The 22,456-nt window shown below is 42.9% G+C and overlaps 3 pseudogenes; all 3 read right to left on the reverse strand.

The window, feature by feature from the left end:
* Nucleotides 1–436: 436 nt before the first annotated feature.
* On the reverse strand, nucleotides 437–610 carry LOC142654430 (U2 spliceosomal RNA; annotated as a pseudogene).
* Nucleotides 611–7,857: 7,247 nt separating this feature from the next.
* LOC142653986 (U2 spliceosomal RNA) lies at nucleotides 7,858–8,033 on the reverse strand (annotated as a pseudogene).
* A 13,928-nt stretch (nucleotides 8,034–21,961) lies between these two features.
* LOC142653794 (U2 spliceosomal RNA) lies at nucleotides 21,962–22,139 on the reverse strand (annotated as a pseudogene).
* Between the last annotated feature and the right edge of the window lie 317 nt (nucleotides 22,140–22,456).

Below are 22,456 nucleotides of genomic sequence, written 5' to 3' on the forward strand. Positions count from 1 at the left end.
TGTCCCACTAGGGGACATGAGGGCCTGATGCCCCGATCGCTACTCTAATACACTGCACTACTTACGTAGTGCAGTGTATTAGCGCTGTCAGTTAATCACTGACAGTAAGCCTATGAGGACGCGCCTGAAAACCAGGCGCAGCATCTGAGGGGTTAATCAGCCGGATCGGAGAATAGCTCCGGTCCTGGCAGTTACAGGAGGGTGCCAGCTGTATAATACAGCTGTCACCCCGCAGTGATGGTGCCGGCTCTGCTTCTGAGCCCGCACCATCACTGCGACGTAGCTGTACTGCGCTTTACGGGAACACCTACCCGGCAACGCCGTATATATACGGCGGATGTCGGGAAGGGGTTAAAGGACAGATCCAACGTGCAAGAAACAAACAATGGCAAAAGCAAAAAGCACTTTTCACATCTGATTTTAGTCACTGCATAAGAAGGGGTGCACCGGTCCTGGAGATACTGCAATACCAGGTCAATGCGTGGAGTGGACAGAGCAAGCTCTATTTCCATCTCCCTGTTCTAAAAATCGATTTCAGATAGGGGACGTATCAGATATTAAACTGATAAGAACAGATTTTTGAGTTGACTACCCCAACAAAGGAGGTTGTTCATTTAAAATTTTTGACAAAAGAAGATTTACAAGTTTTTCATTTTTACAATAAAATCAATAAATACACAGGGTTTACAACAATGGTATGACAATAATAAATACAAGTTATCAAATAAAATCACATAACTTATAAAAGGGCACTTGGTGGCATCAAATTATGGAACTCCATTCACTAAAAAAACATTTTCTACATAAAACAGGAGAGAGTTTTTTATCTAAAAGAAAATACTTCTGCATCTCGCTTAAACAAATGGCTAAAACATCATCCACAGTTAAAACTTCATGCTTAAACAATAGAATTTTTCTAGCCGCCCACAGAGCTGCTTTGATGCAGTTAGTGATCTTCCATGCCATCATTTTTGGGCATTCCAGACATCCATAAAAAACGCCATCGCTTGTATATCTCCGTAGTCCTGTAATCTTCTGTACCAAGGGGAGGATTCTTGACCACACCAATTGTGCACAGTAGCACTGCCAGAAAAGGTGGTAGACTGTCTCATCATCTCTGCATCCTCCCCTTGGACACGCAGCCGAGTTGGTCAGTCCCCTTCGATGCTGGAATGCCCGGCATGGAAGACACTCGTGGGCACAACTCCAGGCCAGATCTTTAAAGGATTAAATATAATTAATATTTACCATTCTCCATATTTGTTTACAATTTTGTTCACTAAAATTACTAATGGGGGCAACTAAAACACTTTTACTATTTTGCACGTCTTCAATTCTCTTGCCTTTCAAGTTGAAAAGGTTCACAATTTTCTCTAAAATCTTGTACTGGTCAGGGGGGTTAAAAGCATACGGGGAGCTTAAAACCATGGAGAACCATCCGTTCCTCCTCATAAAATAACTGTCACGGACACTGGGTTTGTGGACCCACTAGGCCGCTCTGCCGTAGCGGGGAGGCAGCTGACCAGGTCACAGTCTATGTGAAAGTAAGATAGCAGACAGTAATGCTTAGGTACCTGAAATAGTCCGGACGGTGACTGTGGCTTCAGCACGGATGGAGGCAGGTGCGGAAAGTGGCGCCAGATGTGGCGGGCAGTATCCGATGAGCAGATGGCACTTGACGTGGCAGATGGCACTTGACGTGGCAGATGACACTTGACGTGGCAGATGACACTTGACGTGGCAGATGGCACTTGACGTGGCAGATGACACTTGACGTGGCAGATGACACTTGAACACGGGTAGGCACAGGAACAATGCGGAATACAGGAACGGTAACAGGGCACGGTTAACAGCTGGAACGGGAGACACTAAGGGACCATTTGTGAGACAGACAGGGAAAGACTAACAACGCTCAGGCAAGGATCAGAAGGGCTGGGGCATTCTTATAGGGCAAGAAATCATGTGGGTTAATGAACATTGTTTTCATGTGCGCGCGCTGGCCCTTCAAGAGCGGGCGCGAGCGTGCGCGCGCACCCTACGGGACCCGGCCGGACGGAGCGGAAGTGAGCGCTGGCATCTCCTAGGAGGGAGACGGAGGCCAGCGCTCACAGATCCATGGCTGCGGGCGTCGGGAGGTGAGTGAACCCGACGGCCCGCGGCCATGGGCGCTACAATAACCAGTGTTAAAACGGATAAAATATGACCAGTAGTGATCCTTAAAAACAGCGTTAAGACATGCAGTAAAAAATTTGATTAATAGAAATGTCTTTATGTCAGGGAAATCCTTACCACCCATTAGTTTTGGCATCATCACCTTCTCTCTCCTGAGTTTTTCCATTTTGGAGTTCCATAAAAAAGTAAAACAAGCTTTATTTTTTTTTTTTAATAAAATATCAGGGGGAGGGAAAACCATACTCAAATATAATAAAATCGGTAAAATCACCATTTTCGTAATTAAAACTTTTCCCTCCATAGTCAGCTTTCTCAAATTCCACATACAAATCTTTTTATTAACTTTTTGTGCCACCAATTCCCAACTGTTAAAACCATTGTTTAACTCATTGAAGGAGACCCCTAAAATCTTCACAGTCTCTGACACAGGGACTGGAATGTCCTGTAAAATCATATTGCCAATGCTTAAAATGTTGCTTTTATTAAAATTGACTTTAAAACCGGAGGAGCAACAAAACTTATCGATCTGTCTTAAAGTTGTTTGCAGTGATAGGGTGTCCCTATACAGTACCGCAACATCATCCATGTACTCCACTACCTCTGTCTCTAGTACCTCCCCCCCCCCCGCCCGGCAGGGGGACTCCACATATCAGTTTGTTTTTCCTCAAAGTGCACAGTGGAGGCTCAATTGCACAAATAAAAAGTAGTGGGGACAAGGGACACCCCTTCTTCACTCCGGAATTTAAAAGGACATCCTGTGTTTTAGAACCTTTGACTAAAATCTTGCTTGTTCAGTCGTCATAAAAGGTCTTCAGAGACTGTATAAAACCTTCCGGTATACCCATTTTCTCTAAAACTTTAAAAAGATAAAAGTGTGACACTCTGTCAAATGCTTTCTCGAAATCGATTGATAAAACTGCCATTTTGCCTTTCCTATCCTTTGTGTCATTAATAACGTCTTTTAAAATGTTTAAGTTGTCCCATATGCTCCTCCCGGGTATCCCACAGACCTGGTTGGAGTGAATTATTTTGTTTACGACTGCTTTTAATCTGTTTGTACATATTTTAGCCATTATCTTATAGTCACAATTTAGCAGTGTAATTGGTCTCCAGTTTTTAATATCGGTTTTGTCCCCCTTTTTGTACAGCCTGGACACCTCACCTTTCTTCCAGGACCCCGGGAGGGCTTTTGTGCTAAAAACTTGTGTAAAAAGAGAGTGGAGATCCTCCTTTAAAACACCGTAAAATAGAACATAAAACTCTATGGGTATACATCAGGACCAGGGACTTTACCTGTTTTAAAACTCTTGGTAGTTTCTAAAATTTCTTGTTCTGAAATCTCCTGTAATAAAAATTTTTGGGAGACAGGATCTAAAACAGCATCAACCTCCTTCAATGAGTCATTCATAAAACCATTGTCAATGTTTTTAATATTAAAAAGATCCGCATAAAAACCATGTACCTTTTTTAAAATATTTTGTGTATTCGTTTCACCTTCAATATTATCCAACAGGGTATGCTTATCATTGATTTTCTTAAAAAAATACCTGGAGCAGGTCTCGTTCTCCTCAAGAAGTTTTACCTTACAACGAAAGATTATTTCCTTTCCCCTCTTCTCCAGGCACTGGGAGATCGCTTTTTTAATCTCAATGATCTCCTTGTTCACCAGCATACCGTGTTCTCTGAATTTATATTGGGTCTGCAGACGGGTATTTAAATTTGCATTTCTCTTTTGCTTTTCCCATCCCAATCTTAATAAAAAAATCTCTTATTTTAACTTTCATTTTTTCCCACCAGGTGATGATGGGCATATTGGGATGTCTTACCCGTCTGCAGCCTTTGTAAAAGATAATAAAATCAGTTAAAATTTGCGGATCTTCTAAAAGGGATACGTTTAATTTCCAGGCTTTTTTTCAGAGTTCTTCTTTGGTTATCACATTTAACTTTAATATACAGTAACTTATGGTCAGAAAAGACGTTTGGGTTAAGATCACATTTAAAAGGCAGTATTTGGTAAGAGAAGAAGATAAAATCAATCCTGGAGCTGCAGGTAACGCCGGCCTCTTCAGATAAATCCCTGTTAATTTTTTTTAAAAACATCGGTGAGTTTAAAATCAGTAACAATATCTTTTAAAATTGACGAGGTCTTGTCGTAGTTCCTGCTTACTGAATTAGAGAACCGGTGTTCCCCTTTAAAATACAATTAAAATCACCCGCTAAAACAAGTGGTTCTGAATCATTAATAAAAAGGTGTAAAATCTCTAGCATTCCAGCTCTTCCATTTTTCTCAGGAGAACCATAAAAGTTTAAAAACTGCCATTTAATACTGTCTATAAAAGCTTTGACCATTAAAATTCTGCCTGGTAAAATTTTGTAAAAACTGTCAATTAAAACGTTCCCTTTAAATAAAATGGCGACACTTGCGGCTTTAGATTCGTTAGACCCGGACCACACCGAAGGTCCGAGCCTCCAATTTCCTTCATATTTTTTATAGTCCATGCAATGTGGGATGCAGCATTCCTGTAGGAAAAAAACTGACACGTTAAGAATAGAGAGGTAATCAAACAGGGCAGCTCTTCTTGTCTTAGAATGCACGCTTCTTACATTTAAGGAAAGACCACATAACTCAGCCATGAGGAAAAGGGAGAGAGACAGTCTTTATAATCTTACCCGAGGTGGCCTCAGCAGTCCTCAGCTTCGCCAGGGGCCCCACTGGGACTCTCATATCCTTTAATTTCGGAGTCCACCGAAAATATGGAGAAGGTAGGAGAGGAACTCCCATCACTTAGCTGACCCCCCCCCCCACCATACCTGAGGCACTAATCATAAATGGATCCCATATGGACTCCACGGGCAACATTTCATCTTCTGGAGCATTTTTGGCAGCAACCACCCCTTCTATAGGGGCAGGATTTGCGCTCCCTGACGTCTCTGGGACCTCTGTCACCTCGGAGGCAGCTGTCCCTGTATCCCCCAACTGGCTAGAAGGGGGTGGACCTTTAGTTGTCACTTTCGGGGGCACGTCCACTGGTTTCCCTGCCTTCGCCAATGCAGGTACTCCTACGGGCACTCCCGCTGCCACCTCCGAGTACGCCCTATGTCGTTTGTGTTTCGCTGCTGCTCTGCCCGGGTCCTCTGCCTCAGGTACAGGCTGACCCAGTACCTCTTGCGGACCAGTAGGATCAGCTTCATCCGAACTACCCATCTCCCCAGTTTCCTGGGGGGGGGCTTTTTCGTCCGCTGATCACTGGACCGTTGCTTGTTCCGTCTCTGCTCTTTTGGGTCACCTGTTTGGGGGGGTCTACTGGAGGTATCCATCTCATCTTGGCCTTCTCCTTGGTGTTCTTCACCTTCTGGGGGTACGGTCTGCCTGCTGGCTGCTCGGGGCGCCTCAGCCGGACCTCGGGTTGTTCCGATCTGTGGGGACAAAATGCAAAAAGGTGACCAACTCGGCTGCAAAATCGACACCTTTTCCCCAGAGGGCAAGTTTAGGCCTCATACTCAGAGCTGCCACAGTTCCTACAGGTGCTCTCGCAGGACACATTGGTGTGACCGTACTTTTGGCATTTCCTACGGAATGGAGGCATCCCTGAAAAATAAAAATCTCCTGCCATATCTCCTAATTTAAAACGTGCTGGTGGCAGCATTATCCCTCCTGTAAAATTGGCATCTGTGTAGCATGTCACTAGAAATCTCCATTTAGAGGTCCAGGCCCCAACCTCATTCATCACTTTGCCAATACACTTAACTGTTTTAAAAAAGGGGGATAAAAAGGACATCACATCTTTTATGTCAGCAAATGGGCAGTACATTTTAATAACAATCATTTTTGTGATGTCCAAAACATGTGCGTAAAAATCCACTCCGTCCAGTCTCGGGTCATTTTTTACTGCATATGCCGCCAGCAGATCTTGGAATACTCTGTTCTGTATAAATGTGATGTCACAGGTTTTTCTTCTTGGGTAGTCCTGCACTGCCAAAATCTCCCTCTTTTGGACATTGAAAATGCCAGCAAGCACGGTCTCCACCACCAACTTCAAGCCGCAAGTCGTCGCCTTCTCCTCCGGAAGAATAACTCGTACCATTTTCTTTATCCGGGCATACGCCGGTATGTCACCTGGCTTTCCATCCATTGTGAATCTTTTGGAAAGTTACGCCACTCGTTGGTGACGTAACGTCTAACACAACTCCCCTTTTCGGTCGAAACCTACACGGGGGTATATGGATCGCTACCCGTTGCTCCGGACTAAGCCTTTCTCCCAAATAGCAGCACGGGGTGAAGTCCAGGCGAACCTGGACAATCCCCCGAGGCCGAGAGAGAGAGGGTACCAGAGTACCTCCCAACCAAGACCAAGGCAGTACTGACTACAAGTAAACAGCACTACACTTGATCGCAGCCAGAAGGCCGAGAAGCGATAACTCGAAAGTGGCGCACAGTGGTAGAGCCTGGCCAATACTGCTGTTCACCCCTTGCAGTGATTCAGCCCACTCCTAGGCACCTCCATGGGGGCCTTGCCGGCTTACACACTCACACATGCAAGCAGCCAGGCGGTAGGTGAAAATAGGCCGGAGAGGAAGCTAGACATGCTTTGCTTCTTTTGCTTGCACCACAATGCTGTGCAAAAAGCGAAGGAATCTACATAAAATGCCTTCCTGGCAATGCCCAAATGCCCTCCTGCCAATGCCCAAATGCCCTCCTGCCGTGCAGACAAATGTTAGCAGCAGCAAGTGCATGCCCACAGCCACCCCTTCTCTCTTCACGCCTTTGATCACCTGCAATACAGTGGCTGCTTGCTGCTGACCAACACTGCCTGGGCCGAGGCTTGTCTGTCTGAGATCCCATTATGATGTCATAAAGCTTACTCTCAATACTTAGGGCTAACACTATGACACGCGCAAATTTCCGTCAAAAACTTATATTATACCTTGGAGGGCAACACAGCAACATGTGCCCGTGTTGCCTGCACAGCTAGCTGCCTCCAGGAGGCCACAAGAGTGAGACATGGGACTGCTAAATGGCAAATAGGCATCCTCCTCAAACTTTACTGACACCTTCTTGTCCTTCCTCCTCCTCCTCCTACAACCTCCATCCTTGCACAGTTTGTTAGTCTTCCTTCCAGGTAACATAGTAACAAATCCAAATTGGTGGTGTCTTTGTAGGCGAGGGAGGGTTTGTTGCAACTTCAAATCTTACTTCTTTCAAATGTAGGGAGGAGAGCTCATTCCATCATATCCATCTAGTGCACACAGGTCCATTGTGGCGGCTGCAATGGCTGCTTGCTTGCTGTTACCCTACTCCACTCCACTATTCCACTATTTGACTGAGGTGCTGGCTGCATCAATCAGTGGCTGTGGGCTGGCTGACAGACTGGCTCAGGTGCAGCTCTTTCACTTACCTACGAGGAGGGAAAGAGGAAAAGGAAGGTGAATGAGCTGTTCCAAATTGAAATGCTGGAAACACAGAAACACAGACACAACACAGCCAACACAAGAGGTGGCAATCTATTCATCAAGTTATTTAATAATAGGGTCATTATCACACATTACACAACCTGCATTGTATAAATGGCATTGTCCAACAGGCGTTCAAATAATGGGATTAAAGGAGAGATCCAATGTGCAAGAAACAAACAATGGCAAAAGCAAAAAGCACTTTTCACATCTGATTTTAGTCACTGCATAAGGAAGGGGTGCACCGGTCCTGGAGATACTGCAATACCAGGTCAATGCGTGGAGTGGACAGAGCAAGCTCTATTTCCCTCTCCCTGTTCTAAAAATCCATGTAATATATGGTCCCCAGATAGGGGACGTATCAGATATTTAACTGATAAAAACAGATTTTACGTTTAAATTAAAATGATTCAGTCAAAACTAATATTTCAAGGATAAAGTCTAGAATAACATCTTCCACATTTTAAAGTGCCACATGCTCAGTGCTTTTTTCTTTCCAAGATGCTTTTTGTCTAACAGATAGTACAAATAAAGTTCACTTATTGCCAGTTTGATACATTCTCGTTCACTAATAAAGTCTTTTTTGAAAAGTAGAATATTCCTCGTCTTCCACAGTGCATTTTTAATACAGTTCATAGTACACCATAATACTTTCTCTTTTTTCTTTTGGCAGGGTTCGATTGATTCCATACAAGACAACTTCATGATTCAAATGGTTGAGACTAGTAAAAAATTGTAAACTCTCACCGCATTCTTTTCATACGGTTTGTGAAAATTGGCAGTTCCAAAATATATGTAAAGTGGACACATCATAGCAGCATTGTCTCCTAGGGCAAGTCTGTGTATTGCACAAGCCCCTTCTATACTGGAAGCTCATAGATGGAACACAATATGGACTATCATACAGGCGATATCTTTATGCTGATTGGTAAGATAAGGTGCATTCACTTTTTCCCATATCATAGCACATCTGTCAAAGGTATAGTTCGAAATTTGTGTCATAGTGTCCTTCTTTTTTATTTCGAACCTCAGCTTTCTAGAGTTCTTCAAAGTCTCCACCCCATAAGACTCTAATTGGTACATTCTTATTGTTTTTTCTGCAATCACATATTGTTTTGGTGGGACAATTAACACTGGACTGGTAAGTGATGTTGTTATCCATTTTCGCCTTCTAAAAATATGCCCAGCATCGTATCTTAAAAAGTAGGACCAATTATTTGACAGTGACACATTCTTAAAACAGAGGCTAAAAAATGCAGAGTATAGAAACAATTTGATGTTTGGCACATCCTTACCGCCTACATTAAGTGTCTTGTGCATAATTTGTCTGCTAAGCTTCTCAAATTTGGAACTCCACACAAACTCAAATAACAGTCTTTTGTATTCTTCTTGCAGTGAGATCACTTGGAGGGAAAACACAATTTAGGTATACAGTGGAGGAAATAAGTATTTGATCCCTTGCTGATTTTGTAAGTTTGCCCACTGTCAAAGTCATGAACAGTCTAGAATTTTTAGGCTAGGTTAATTTTACCAGTGAGAGATAGATTATAAAAAAAAAAAAAAGAAAATCACATTGTCAATATTATATATTTTTTTTTGCATTGTGCACAGAGAAATAAGTATTTGATCCCCTACCAACCATTAAGAGTTCAGCCTCCTCCAGACCAGTTACATGCTCCAAATCAACTTGGTGCCTGCATTAAAGACAGCTGTCTTACATGGTCACCTGTATAAAAGACTCCTGTCCCCAGACTCAATTAATCAGTCTGACTCTAACCTCTACAACATGGGCAAGACCAAAGAGCTTTCTGAGGATATCAGGGACAAGATCATAGACCTGCACAAGGCTGGAATGGGCTACAAAACCATAAGTAAGACGCTGGGTGAGAAGGAGACAACTGTTGGTGCAATAGTAAGAAAATGGAAGACATACAAAATGACTGTCAATAGACATTGATCTGGGACTCCATGCAAAATCTCACCTCGTGGGTTATCCTTGATCCTGAGGAAGGTGAGAGCTCAGCCTAAAACTACACGGGGGGAAGTTGTTAATGATCTCAAGGCAGCTGGGACCACAGTCACCAAGAAACCCATTGGTAACACATTACGCCGTAATGGATTAAAATCCTGCAGTGCCCGCAAGGTCCCCCTGCTCAAGAAGGCACATGTACAGGCCCGTCTGAAGTTTGCAAATGAACATCTGGAGGATTCTGAGAGTGATTGGGAGAAGGTGCTGTGGTCAGATGAGACTAAAATTGAGCTCTTTGGCATTAACTCAACTCGCCGTTTTTGGAGGAAGAGAAATGCTGCCTATGACCCAAAGAACACCGTCCCCACTGTTAAGCATGGAGGTGGAAACATTATGTTTTGGGGGTGTTTCTCTGCTAAGGGCACAGGACTACTTTACCGCATCAATGGGAGAATGGATGGAGCCATGTACCGTCAAATCCTGAGTGACAACCTTCTTCCCTCAACCAGGACATTAAAAATGGCTCGTGGCTGGGTCTTCCAGCACGACAATTACCCGAAACATACAGCCAAGGCAACAAAGGAGTGGCTCAAAAAGAAGCACATTAAGGTCATGGAGTGGCCTAGCCAGTCTCCAGACCTTAATCCCATCGAAAACTTATGGAGGGAGCTGAAGATCCGAGTTGCCAAGCGACAGCCTCGAAATCTTAAAGATTTACAGATGATCTGCAAAGAGGAGTGGGCCAAAATTCCATCTAACATGTGTGCAAACCTCATCATCAACTACTAATAATGTCTGACTGCTGTGCTTGCCAACAAGGGTTTTGCCACCAAGTATTAAGTCTTGTTTGGCAAAGGGATCAAATACTTATTTCTCTGTGCACAATGCAAATAAATATATATAAATTTGACAATGTGATTTTTTATTTTATTTTTTATATAATCTATCTCTCACTGTTAAAATTAACCTAGCCTAAAAATTCTAGACTGTTCATGTCTTTGACAGTGGGCAAACTTACAAAATCAGCAAGGGATCAAATACTTATTTCCTTCACTGTATCTTAACGGGGAGTAACAACGCTTTAATAATAAGAACTTTTCCGCTCAAGGTAAGTTGTCTAAGTTTCCAGAAGTCAATTTTCTTTTGTAATTTTTCTTTTACTATTTCCCAGCTTTGCGCACCATTATTTTGCTCATCAGAAATCACTCCCAATATCTTGATTTTGTCATACTGAGTTCTAAGGTCTGATACAGAGAGGCCAGGCCATTTTCCGATAGTAAAGCAACTGCACTTGTCTAGATTGAGTTTAAATGCGGATGCATGGCAGAAGAATTCAGTAGTCCTAATTGCTCTCTGAAGAGCCACCTGAGACGTGCAGAGAATGGAGATATCGTCCATATAACCCATGATTTTGACTTATATCCTCGGCCGCCAGGTATAGGAACGCCTCTAACTATTTTCTCCTTTCTCTTCATGGATAAAAGAGGTTCAATTGAGCAAATAAATAAAATTGGTGACAAGGGGCACCCTTGCTTGACTCCAGAGTGTAAATAGACTTCTTTTGTTAGAGAGCCATTAACCAAAATTTTACTGAAAGCATTTCTGTATAAAAGTGCAATTTGTTGAATAAAAACGTCAGGAAAACACATCTTCTTTAAAACTGACCATAAGAACTTATGCGACACTCTGTCGAATGCCTTTTGAAAGTCTAGTGAAAGTATGGCTAAGTTTTGTTTGCTTTCCTTCTGATACCATATTGCATCTCTCATGCTATTAAGGAACTCTGAGATGCTTCTTCCAGGAACTGCACATACTTGTTCCGGCTGTATGACTTGACTTAAAACCCCTTTAAAACTATTTACTAAAATTTTGGACGTTATTTTATAGTCTGTATTAAGAAGCATGATCGGTCTCCAGTCCTCTAACTTGGATCTTTCTCCTTTTTTGTATAATAAAGACACCAGGCTACTTCTCCAAGATACAGGTAGCTGACTACACTTAAAGGCTTCTTTGACGACACAATAAAAATCAGCACTTAAAATGTCCCAAAATTCCATATGATAGGTGGATGTAGAAAAAAAGGATCTATAACGGCGCTGCTGCGTGGTACAGGTCGGTGGAGAAACGAGGAGTCTCTTCTATATTACAGGAATATTTATTGTAGTAGGTAGCAACGGGTTTCAACGCCGAACTGGCGTCTTCATCAGGCATAAAATGTATTAAAACAGGCTTGTATATATACACAACACTGGGTAGTGATTGGCCCAGTTCAGATGGAGCAGAAGTGGGAAAAAAAACGCCAAAACCTGACAAGGAGATACGCCCCGTGTTTACCAATAGAGCCGTACCCACTGTGTCAATCGACACAATGAATACACAAAACACTGTTATGATAATGTCACCATTAACAGACGGGGGAATAAACCCTTGTCGCCCCCACTGCTAGTATATCTTTCTATGTATTAAACATTTGTGCACTCGTACCTGTTACAACCCCGTACCTGACACGTATCATTTTTTAACATCCTCTGTTCTGAATTTCAATATGGCACCCGACCATATGCCTCTCTTTTTAGTGTCCAAGTGCACTACAAATTTTATAATGCTGTTATTTTACATTGGTTTTATCATGAACTTTGACCCGTCAGGTTTTGGCGGTTTTTTTGCCACTTCTGCTCCATCTGAACTGGGCCAATCACTACGCAGTGTTGTGTATATATACAAGCCTGTTTTAATACATTTTATGCCTGATGAAGATGCCAGTTCGGCGTCGAAACGCGTTGCTACCTACTACAATAAATATTCCTGTAATATAGAAGAGACTCCTCGTTTCTCCACCGACCTGTACCACGCAGCAGCGCCGTTATAGATCCTTTTTTTCTACATCCACCTATCATACACCAAGCGGTTACCATTGGAAACCGGCCCGGATCTGGCAGCAGCACTCGTGGATTTATTTTGCGTATTACCTATGGCTATATGGTGAGCATGGTTTTCTTATTCCTTCATCAGCCTACCTTACTGATCTGCACTATGTGGCGCTGTGGTTTTTGCTCTTTCTCTCCCAAAATTCCATATAAAATTCAATCGGTAAACCATCGGTTCCTGGGGTTTTCCCATACAGAAAACTTTTAACAGCAGCGTTAAGTTCATCAACAGTAGTTTCCCTACATAGCAGCATTTGGTCAGTTTTTGATAAAGTGCAGTCAAGTGAATTTAAAACATCTTCAGTAAAAGAAGCATCAATAGGCTTTTCATTAAACAGATCTTGATAAAATGTCTGAGCTTTGGCTAGCATACCATCAGATAAAGTTTCGACATCTAATTCTATGATCATTTCTTTAGCGTCGACGTTTTTTTAAAAGAAGAATCTAGAACATTTTTCATTTTTCTCTAGTATCTCAATTTTTTAGTTGAATATTATTTCTTTACCTTTACTCTCGATTTCTTTTGCAATTTCTTCCTTAAGGTTGGTGGTTAAATCTTCCATATCAACTCCAGCACTCCTAAGTTTATACTATGTCTGCAACTTGGTGTTAAGCATTTTGAACCATTTATTTTTTTCCCTGGCTCTGATGATGCTTTTTTGGATGAAAAACTCTTTGATCTTGGCTTTGCTCCCACCATTCTAACATGGAAGAAAAATCTTTCTGTAAGTTTTTGAGTTGGTTGAAAATAATTTTTAAATCTGCTCTTATTTCAGGGTTTTGTAACAATGTGACATTGAGTCTCCAAACTCCTCTAGCTTTGACAAGTCTGGATACCTGCAACTGTGCTTGGATCATTTTATGGTCTGAAAAAATATTTGCATTTAGTTTATACAGACTGCGGTGCAATTTGACCTGAAATGAAAAGAAAGTCAATTCTGGATTTGATGTTAGCATTTTCCCAGGAGTATCCAGGGTCATCTCTATGTATGTCTCTCCAAACATCTTTTAACCTAAAGTCTGTCATCAGATCTTTTAAGTGTTTCTCTGTCTTATCCCTTCTAGGTTCTCCAGAGCTCCCCTCTCTACTCTCTCCAGATATGATGCAATTGAAGTCTCCACTTACTATCAGCGGAGAAGAACCAGGTAAGTAATAGTTTATGGTCTCTAATAACTGTGATCTTTCCTCTTTGATGGGCGAGGCATATATGTTCAAAAGTCTTAAGTCTACACCATGATAGCTTACGTTGGCAAATAAAGCTCTTCCCGGTATGACTTCTCTGAACTAAGTGATTTTAAAGTCCATAGAGTTGAACAAAATCCCTACTCCTGTAGATCTTACCTCATTTTCTCCAGACCAGATGGAGCTGCCCAGAGACCAATCTTGTCTTAGGACAGAATAGTTCGGGTCATGATCTATACCACATTCCTGCAGAAAAAAAATGTCAGAATTTACTGTAGACAGGTATGAAAACAAAGCAGCCCTTCTGGATGGACCCTTCAGGCTCCTCGTGTTCAGTGAAGAGATTTGGATGGTGTTTGCCATCAACCTTGGACTTTTTTAGGCCGAACTACTCTCAAAATCCGACATAAATCCCACTAGTGGGCTGGAAATTGTGGCTACTTATGAATCCGAGAACTCGATGTTAGCTGGGTTAGAATCAAAAGGCGGCGGTTTCGCCGGAGGTGGTTCAGCATTCGGCTCCACCGGTTTATGCCTGTAACGAGGGAAATCTGATCTTTTGACACAAACGCCTGGGTCATCATCAACTGGTTTTCTTTTCCTCTGTACTTCCAGATTCATAACTTCTTCATCCAAGTTTGGACCATGGGCCGCTGCGGAAGATTTTTTTCCCCGCTTTCACCACAGATCCAGCAGTTTCCATGGACTCAGCTTCATCCGGACCAAAAGGACACTCTGACCAGTCAGTTGAAACACCAGCAACAGGCAATTTTTCCTCTGACGGAGGATCAGCTGTTGAGGAAGGTTTGTCAGAAGCCGGCTGCCTCCTCACTACTTCAGCATACGAACTGATCTTTTTCAAAGGACAGTCTCCGAAGGTGTGCCCCGGCACCAGGCAGATGTTGCATATGACCTGATAAGAGCAGCTGGCAGTAGCATGCCCTTTTTGGAAGCACTTTCTGCAGGTCGCTATTTCTTCAGGGCACATGTCTGCGACATGTCCGAACCCCATGCATTTACGATATTACCTTGGCATATTCCGGTAGAACAAACTACCTCTGTTGTTGCCTATGTTGAATGTTGAGGGAGGATGGTGGAATCCCTCAATGCCATGTTCAGAACTATCCTCTTTAAATTTGATGGAAATTCTGTACTTTCCTGTCCACAGCTATTCTTCGTTAGGGATTATACGAGGATCTCGAACAGAAGCAAAATGTCTCTGCAGGAATTGGACTATGTGCTCCAGGGGTACATGTGGATTGCTCATGTGAACAACAAGAGAAATTTCACCTTCTGAATACAAGGCCACAATGAGGAGTCCTTTAACACCTTCGCGCTCAGCGACGTACTATTCCGTCGCGCTAACTAATACGTTCGCGCTCAGCGACGGAATAGTACGTCGCAGGGAAAATGCATCTCGCGATGTTCCCGCCTCCACGATCGCTAGTGAGTAACTGTCCAATAGTGGTGATTGGTCTCTTCTCTTCCTCTCTCTGACATAGCATCCTGCCGCTCCCGCCCTGAACGCCTCTGTTGGCGATAGCGAGGCGTTCAGAGCGGTTGTGAGAAATAGAGAAGAGAAAGTCAAAGAAAAGTAAAAATTAAGTCTAAAAAAACAACTTTTTCGGAATCCCACCTCTCCCATCCACTACCCATTCCTGTACCCTTCCTCCTTGTGTTCCCACCACGTTTTTGGTCACCGATCACTGACCACTTCTTAGTCTTCAGGACTAATTTCTTGGTCCCTGGGGATTCTTTTTTTTCTTTATAAAAAAACATATAAAACAAAAAAATATATAAAAGTTAAAAAAACAAACAAAAGAGTTAATTTAGACAATTTAGCTGGTTAGTTTAGTATTAGGGTTAGTTAGTGTCAGGGAACCGTCAAAAAGAGTAGTTAGGTATAGCGTCAGGGAATTTAGCGTCAGGGTTAGTTAGTGTCAGGGAACCGTGAAAAAGGGTAGTTAGGTTTAGCACCAGGGAAACTCGGAATAATCTAGAAAGGTTTAGAGTCAGGCACCCGTCACCGTAGTTAGGTTTAGTGTTAGGGAAGCTCGGAATAATCTAGTTAGGTTTAGTGTCAGGGAATAGTCGCCATAGTTAGATTTAGTCTCAGGGAAGTTCAAATAAAATCTAGTTAGGTTTAGTGTTAGGAACCCTCGCCCTAGTTAGGTTTAGTCTCAGGGAAGCCCACTCGTTCAATAAAAACACCAATTTTTTGGGCTGGTTTAGGGAGCAGCCTATTGTTCCTAGTTAGGGAAGCAATAAAACATGTTCCAACGGACATTTAGTGCCGAAAAGGCATATTCATTTCTTACATCCGACACAGAGTCGTCGGATGTTGAGACTCTGTTTTATTTATCCACCTCCTCATCCAGTGATGAAGAAGAGGAACCCCCTAGGAGACGCCCCAGGACCGCCACCATAGTTGAAGCCCCCGATCGAGTTGACCCCGTCGCAGTTCAAGCCCCCCGAGCTAAGTGACCCCATTTGAACCCCCACACCAGACATATATGAGCCCCAAATCCCAGAGTACACGGGCAGCTCAGGGATAAATTTTATTACGGCAGGGCTCAGTGAAATGGACTTTTTCAAGTTCTTCTTCACTGATGACTTTATAGATCTTATGGTCTCCCAGACAAATTTATATGCCCAACAGTATATTACTAAGAACCCCACATCATTTTATGCCCAATCCCACAGGTGGTAGATGCAGCAGAGTTGGGCAAGTTCTGGGGTCTTCACTTGAACATGGGGCTTCTGAAAAAGCCATCCATTAGGACCTACTGGAGCACGGACATCTTATATCACACCCCGATGTACCGTATGGCCATGTCCAGGATGCGTTATGAGGCAATACTTCGCTTCTTACATTATACGGATAATGAGCAGTGCCCACCCCGAGATGACCCCAGTTTTGACCGTTTGTACAAACTTAGACCCCTATTAGACCATTTCAGTGAACGGTTTGCCCAAGCATACACCCCCGAGAAGTGTATTTCTGTTGGTGAGTCCCTGGTACATTTTAAAGGGAGGCTTCAATTCCGCCAGTACCTGCCGAGTAAGAGGGCAAGGTATGGCATGAAGATATATAAGCTGTGCGAGAGTGCATCAGGGTATACCTACAAATTTAGGATATATGAATGGAAGGACAGCAGTATTCAGCCCCAAGAATGCCTCTCCTTACTGGGAATTAATGCAAAAATGGTGTGGGATTTGGTGCACCCACTGCTGGACCAGGGTTACCACCTCTACCTGGATAATTTTTATACCAGCGTCCCACTCTTCAAGTGCCTCGCTTCCAGAAGTACTGTGGCATGCGTCACTGCTAGAAAAAATCTGAGAGGCCTCCCTAAGACTCTGCTTGGGCAAACACTCGGAAGGGGTGAGCGCAGGGCACATTCTAGCAGCAACATATTGTGTGTCAAGTACAATGACAAGAGAGATGTCCTTGTATTGACAACAATACATGGCCACACCAGTACCCATGTACCTGTACGAGGTACCAGTACAGAGACCCCCAAACCAGACTGCATCCTGGACTACAATAGGTACATGGGAGGGGTGGACTTTTCAGATCAAGTCCTGAAACCCACCAGCGCCATTTGGAAAACGAGGGTGTGGTATAAGAAGCTGGCTGTGCACATCATACAGATGGCATTGTACAATGCGTACGTGCTACGTCGATGTGCAGGCCAGAGGGGAACTTTCCTGGAATATCAAGAGGTGGTTATCAAGAACCTAATCTTTAGGGACCAAGAAGGGGGGGGCACCCAGTACTTCTGGAAGCAAGGCCACACGCATCGTACCAGGGCAACACTTTCCAGGAGAAGTTCCCCAAACTGGCAAGAAGGGAAAAAGTCAAAAGAGGTGCAGAGTCTGCTCAAAGAGGGGGATAAGGAAGGACACAACATATCAATGTGACACGTGTCCCGAAAAACCAGGCCTCTGTATGAAAGATTGTTTTCGAATTTATCATACATCCCTTAATTTTTAATTTACCCTGATGCACTCCGCACAGCTTATCCCCCTCATCTTTCCCTTCTGAGCCCTGCCGTGTGCCCAGGCAGCTGATAACAGCCACATGTAGGGTATTGCCGTACCCGGGAGAACCCAAATTACAGCTTATGGGGTGTATATCTCCGGTGGCACATGCTGGGCACACTATATCGGACACTGACATAGCATGTATATGTAGAAAATTGCAAATCTCACTCTGCACAATCTGCTGCGCATTATCTTTTACACAGTACCTGTGGGGTCAAAATGGTCACTACACCTCTAGATGAATGTCTTAAGGGGTGTAGTTTTTAAAATGGGGAAACTTCTCCGGGGTTTCAATTGTACTGGTACCTCAGGGGCTTCTGCATACATGACTTAGCACCAGAAAAGCTCCAGTAGGCCAAATGGTGGTCCTTTCCTTCTGAGCCCTGCCGTGTGCCCAGGCAGCAAATAACAGCCACATGTAGGGTATTGCCGTACCCGGGAGAACCCACATTACAGCTTATGGGGTGTATATCTCCGGTGGCACATGCTGGGCACGCTATATCGGACACTGGCATGGCATATATATATATATATATATATATATAAAATTGCAAATCTCACTCTGTACCGTCTGCTGCGCATTATCTTTTACACAGTACCTGTGGGGTCAAAATGCTCACTACGCCTCTGGATGAATGTCTTAAGTCTTAAGGGGTGTAGTTTTTAAAATGGGGTCACTTCTTGGGGGTTTCAACTGTACTGGTACCTCAGGGGCTTCTGCATACATGACTTAGCACCAGAAAAGCTTCAGTAGGCCAAATGGTGGTCCTTTTCTTCTAAGCCCTGCCATGGGCCCAAACGGGAGTTTATCACCACAAATGGGGTATTGCCGCACTAAGGACAAACTGGGCAACAAAATGGGGTATTTTGTTCCCTGTGAAAATAAGAAACTTTGATCAAAAATGACATCTTATTGGAAAAAAATAATTTTTTTTAATTTCACGGCCCAATTCAAATAGGTACTGTGAAAAAACTGTGCTGTAAAAATTATAACAACAACCATAAATGAATTCCTTGAGGGGTGTAGTTTCCAAAGTGGGGTCACTTCTCATGGGTTTCCATTGCTTTGATACCTCTTTGGCTCTGCAAATGCGCCATGGCACCCGAAAACCAATCCAGCAAAATCTAGACTCCAACAAACACATAGCGCTCCTTTCCTTCTGAGCCCTCCCATGGGCCCAAACGGCAGTTTATCCCCACAAATAGGGTATTGCCGCACTAAGGACAAATTGGGCAACAAAACTGGCTATTTTGTTCCCTGTGAAAAGAAGACATTTCGATCACATATTGCATCTTATTGGAAAAATTTTAATTTTTTTATTTCACAGCCCAATTCAAATAGATGCTGTGACAAAACTGTGCAGTCAAAATGATAACAACAACCATAAATGAATTTCTTGAGGGGTGTAGTTTCCAAAATGGGGTCACTATTGGGGGATTCCTACTGTTTTGGCACCTCAACACCTTTTCAAGCCTGGCATGCTGCCTAAAATATATCATAATAAAAAAAGAGGCCTCAAAATGCACTAGGTGCTTCTTTGCTTTTAGGGCTTGTGTTTTAGTCCACGAGCGCACGAGAGCCACATGTCGGACATTTCTAAAAACTGCAGAATCTGGACAATACATATTTAGTAGTATTTCTCGGGTAAAACCTTCTGTGTTACAGAAAAAAAAAATCATAAAATTGAAATTCAGCAAGAAAAATGAAATTTGCAAATTTCACCTCAACTTTGCTTTAATTCCTGTGAAATGCCTGAAGGGTTAAAAAACTTTCTAAATGCTGTTTTGAATACTTTGAGGGGGTCTCGTTTTTAAAGTGGGGTGTTTTATCGGGGTTTCTAATACATAGGCCCCTCAAAGCCACTTCAGAACTGAACAGGTACCTTAAAAAAAAGGCTTTTGAAATTTTCTTAAAAATATGCTGTTTATGATCTAAGCCTTGTAACATCCAAGAAAAATAAAAGAATGTTCAAAAAACGATGCCAATCTAAATTAGACATATGGGAAATGTGAACTAGTAACTATTTTGGGTGGTATAACCGTCTGTTTTACAAGCAGATGCATTTAAATTCTGAAAAATGCTGTTTATTATAAATTTTCTCTAAATTTTGCCATTTTTCACCAATAAACACTGAATATATCGACCAAATTTTACCACGAACATGAAGCCCAATGTGTCACAAGAAGAAAATCTCAGAATCGCTTGGATAGGTTTAAGCATTCTGACGTTATTACCACATAAAGTGAAATATGTCCGATTTGAAAAATGGGCTCTGAGCCTTAAAGGGAATGTGACGCTAGAAAAAAATGTTTTGTTTTTTTTAGTTAAACAATTGGCGTGTAGGTGATTAAACATTGTTCTAATTTTTTTTATTTTTTTCACGAGTCAGGAAATATTATAAATTAGATTCTAATTTATAATATTTCCCAGTGCTGGTCACTAGATGGAGCAATTCCCAAAATTGCAGCATTGCATGTAGTAAAGCAACCACATTGCTTTATGCTGCAAAATTTGAGAAAACTCACTCGCTCTAGTGAGCTCTCAGAATACCCCCCTCCTTTATCCTGCCTAGTGCCGGGAGAAAGGAGGGGATTGAACGGTCAAACCTCCTACACTGTGTGTCGCCATTTTTTGAGCTAACACACAGTGTAGTAGGTTAACATACACTAGTAAACACACAGTAAAACACTTACATACACAGAAATAACTTACCTGCTCCAGCCGCCGCCGCTCCCTCCGGTCCGTCCGCTCAGTCTGCTGCCGCCGCTCCAAGTGCACAAGTCCGGAAGCCGCGACCGGAAGTAGTAAACTTACTCTCCGGCTGCGACTTCCGGTCCACAGGAAAATGGCGCCGGACGTCGCACAGTTCAACTTGGACTGTGTGGGAGCGGCGCATGCGCCGTTCCCACACAGACGGCGTACACCATAGTGGATGGAACGGGCCCCGTTCGCATTCACTATGGGACTGTATGTGCCGTATTCCATGTCTGTATGTGTCGTTAATCGACACATACAGAAATGGAAAAAAAAATGGCAGCCCCCATAGGGAAGAAAAAGTTCAAAAATAAAAAAAAGGAAAACACAAACACACAAATAAATATAAAAGTTTTTAATAAAACACTAAAATCAAATTTTTTTTTGTGACACTGGTCCTTTAAGGCCAAAACTAAGCTGCGTCCTTAAGGGGTTAAGATCTTCGTGACTCAAGTTCTTCCGGATGCTTCTTTATAGCTCTTGGCAGGCTTGCTCACTCTCCAAGGTAAGGGTCTAGCGTCAAGGGGCATCCTGAAGCGCAAGAATATTCTCCCTCTTCACCTTCAAAACGTCAATAAGGACTGTCCTCACGAAGAACCTCAATGAAAATTTCTCCTTCTCCTGCTCTCCAAACTCGAACTTGAAGGTATTCTTTATCCTCAGATCAGCTGGGCCTGCGAAGCGCACCGAAGCCGCCATGGTTGTCGTATTCGCCATAACCTCACCGGGCAAGGTTGTTCGCTTTCCTTGTCTCCTGGCTCACCCCCTAAAGCAGCAGGTGGCTTATGCTGGTGAACCAGCGATGCCACAAGGCCAAGGGCGATCACTCAGACGGACCTTCTGACCAACCCCTTGAGATTAGCCAAAAGGTCGAGAAGCAATAACCTGAAAGTGGCACGCGTTGGCAGAGCCTGGCCAATACTGCTGTTCACCCCTTTCAGCGATTCAGCCTACTCATAGGCACCTCCATGGGGGCCCAGCCGGCTCACTCACACATACAAGCAGCCAGGCGGGAGGTGAAAAAAGGCCGGAGAGGAAGCTAGACAGGATTTGCTTATTTTGCTTGCACCACAATTCTGTGCAGAAAGCGGAGGAATCTACATAAAAACGCCTTCCTGGCAACTCCTAAATGCCCTCCTGCCATGCAGACAAACGCTAGCAGCAACAAGTGCATGCCCACAGCCACCCCTTCTCCCTCCCTCTTTCACTTACCTACGAGGAGGGAGAGAGGAAAAGGAAGGTGAATGAGCTGTTCCAAATTGAAATGGTGGCAATCTATTCATCAAGTCATTTAATAATAAGGTCATTATCACACATTACACAACCTGCATTGTATAAAGGCATTGTCCAACAGGCGTTCAAATAATGGGAATAATGGAGAGATCTAATGTGCAAGAAACAAACAATGGCAAAAGCAAAAAGCATTTTTCACATCTGATTTTAGTCACTGCATAAGGAAGGGGTGCACCGGTCCTGGAGATACTGCAATACCAGGTCAATGCGTGGAGTGGACAGAGCAAGCTCTATTTCCATCTCCCTGTTCTAAAAATCCATTTAATATATGGTCCCCAGATAGGGGACGTATCAGATATTAAACTGATAAGAACAGATTTTTTTTTGATTTTTTAAAACCATCAGGTTTGGTGGTAAAGGCCTGAATATCATGACAAAAACAAACTCATCAGGATTACAAGCCATAACCAGGTCATCATGTGGTTCTTATTCATTTATTTATTTCTTTTTTTTACAAAAAGTGTGCAAGTAAAAGTTAACAGGATAAGTACAATTACAAGTGTATGTTTTTATTTTAAAACTAGGTTTTTCCATTTTTTAAACTTCCAAATACCTTCAGCGTCGTACTTGTCTCCTTTTTGTTTATCCCAAAGGTAGCATAAGTACAGTCGGCTTAATATGAATTTGACACAATCAGAGTCCTCTCACACTTTACGTTT

Source organism: Rhinoderma darwinii, chromosome 5, assembly GCF_050947455.1.
Source record: "Rhinoderma darwinii isolate aRhiDar2 chromosome 5, aRhiDar2.hap1, whole genome shotgun sequence".
Taxonomy (NCBI): Eukaryota; Metazoa; Chordata; class Amphibia; order Anura; family Rhinodermatidae; genus Rhinoderma; species Rhinoderma darwinii.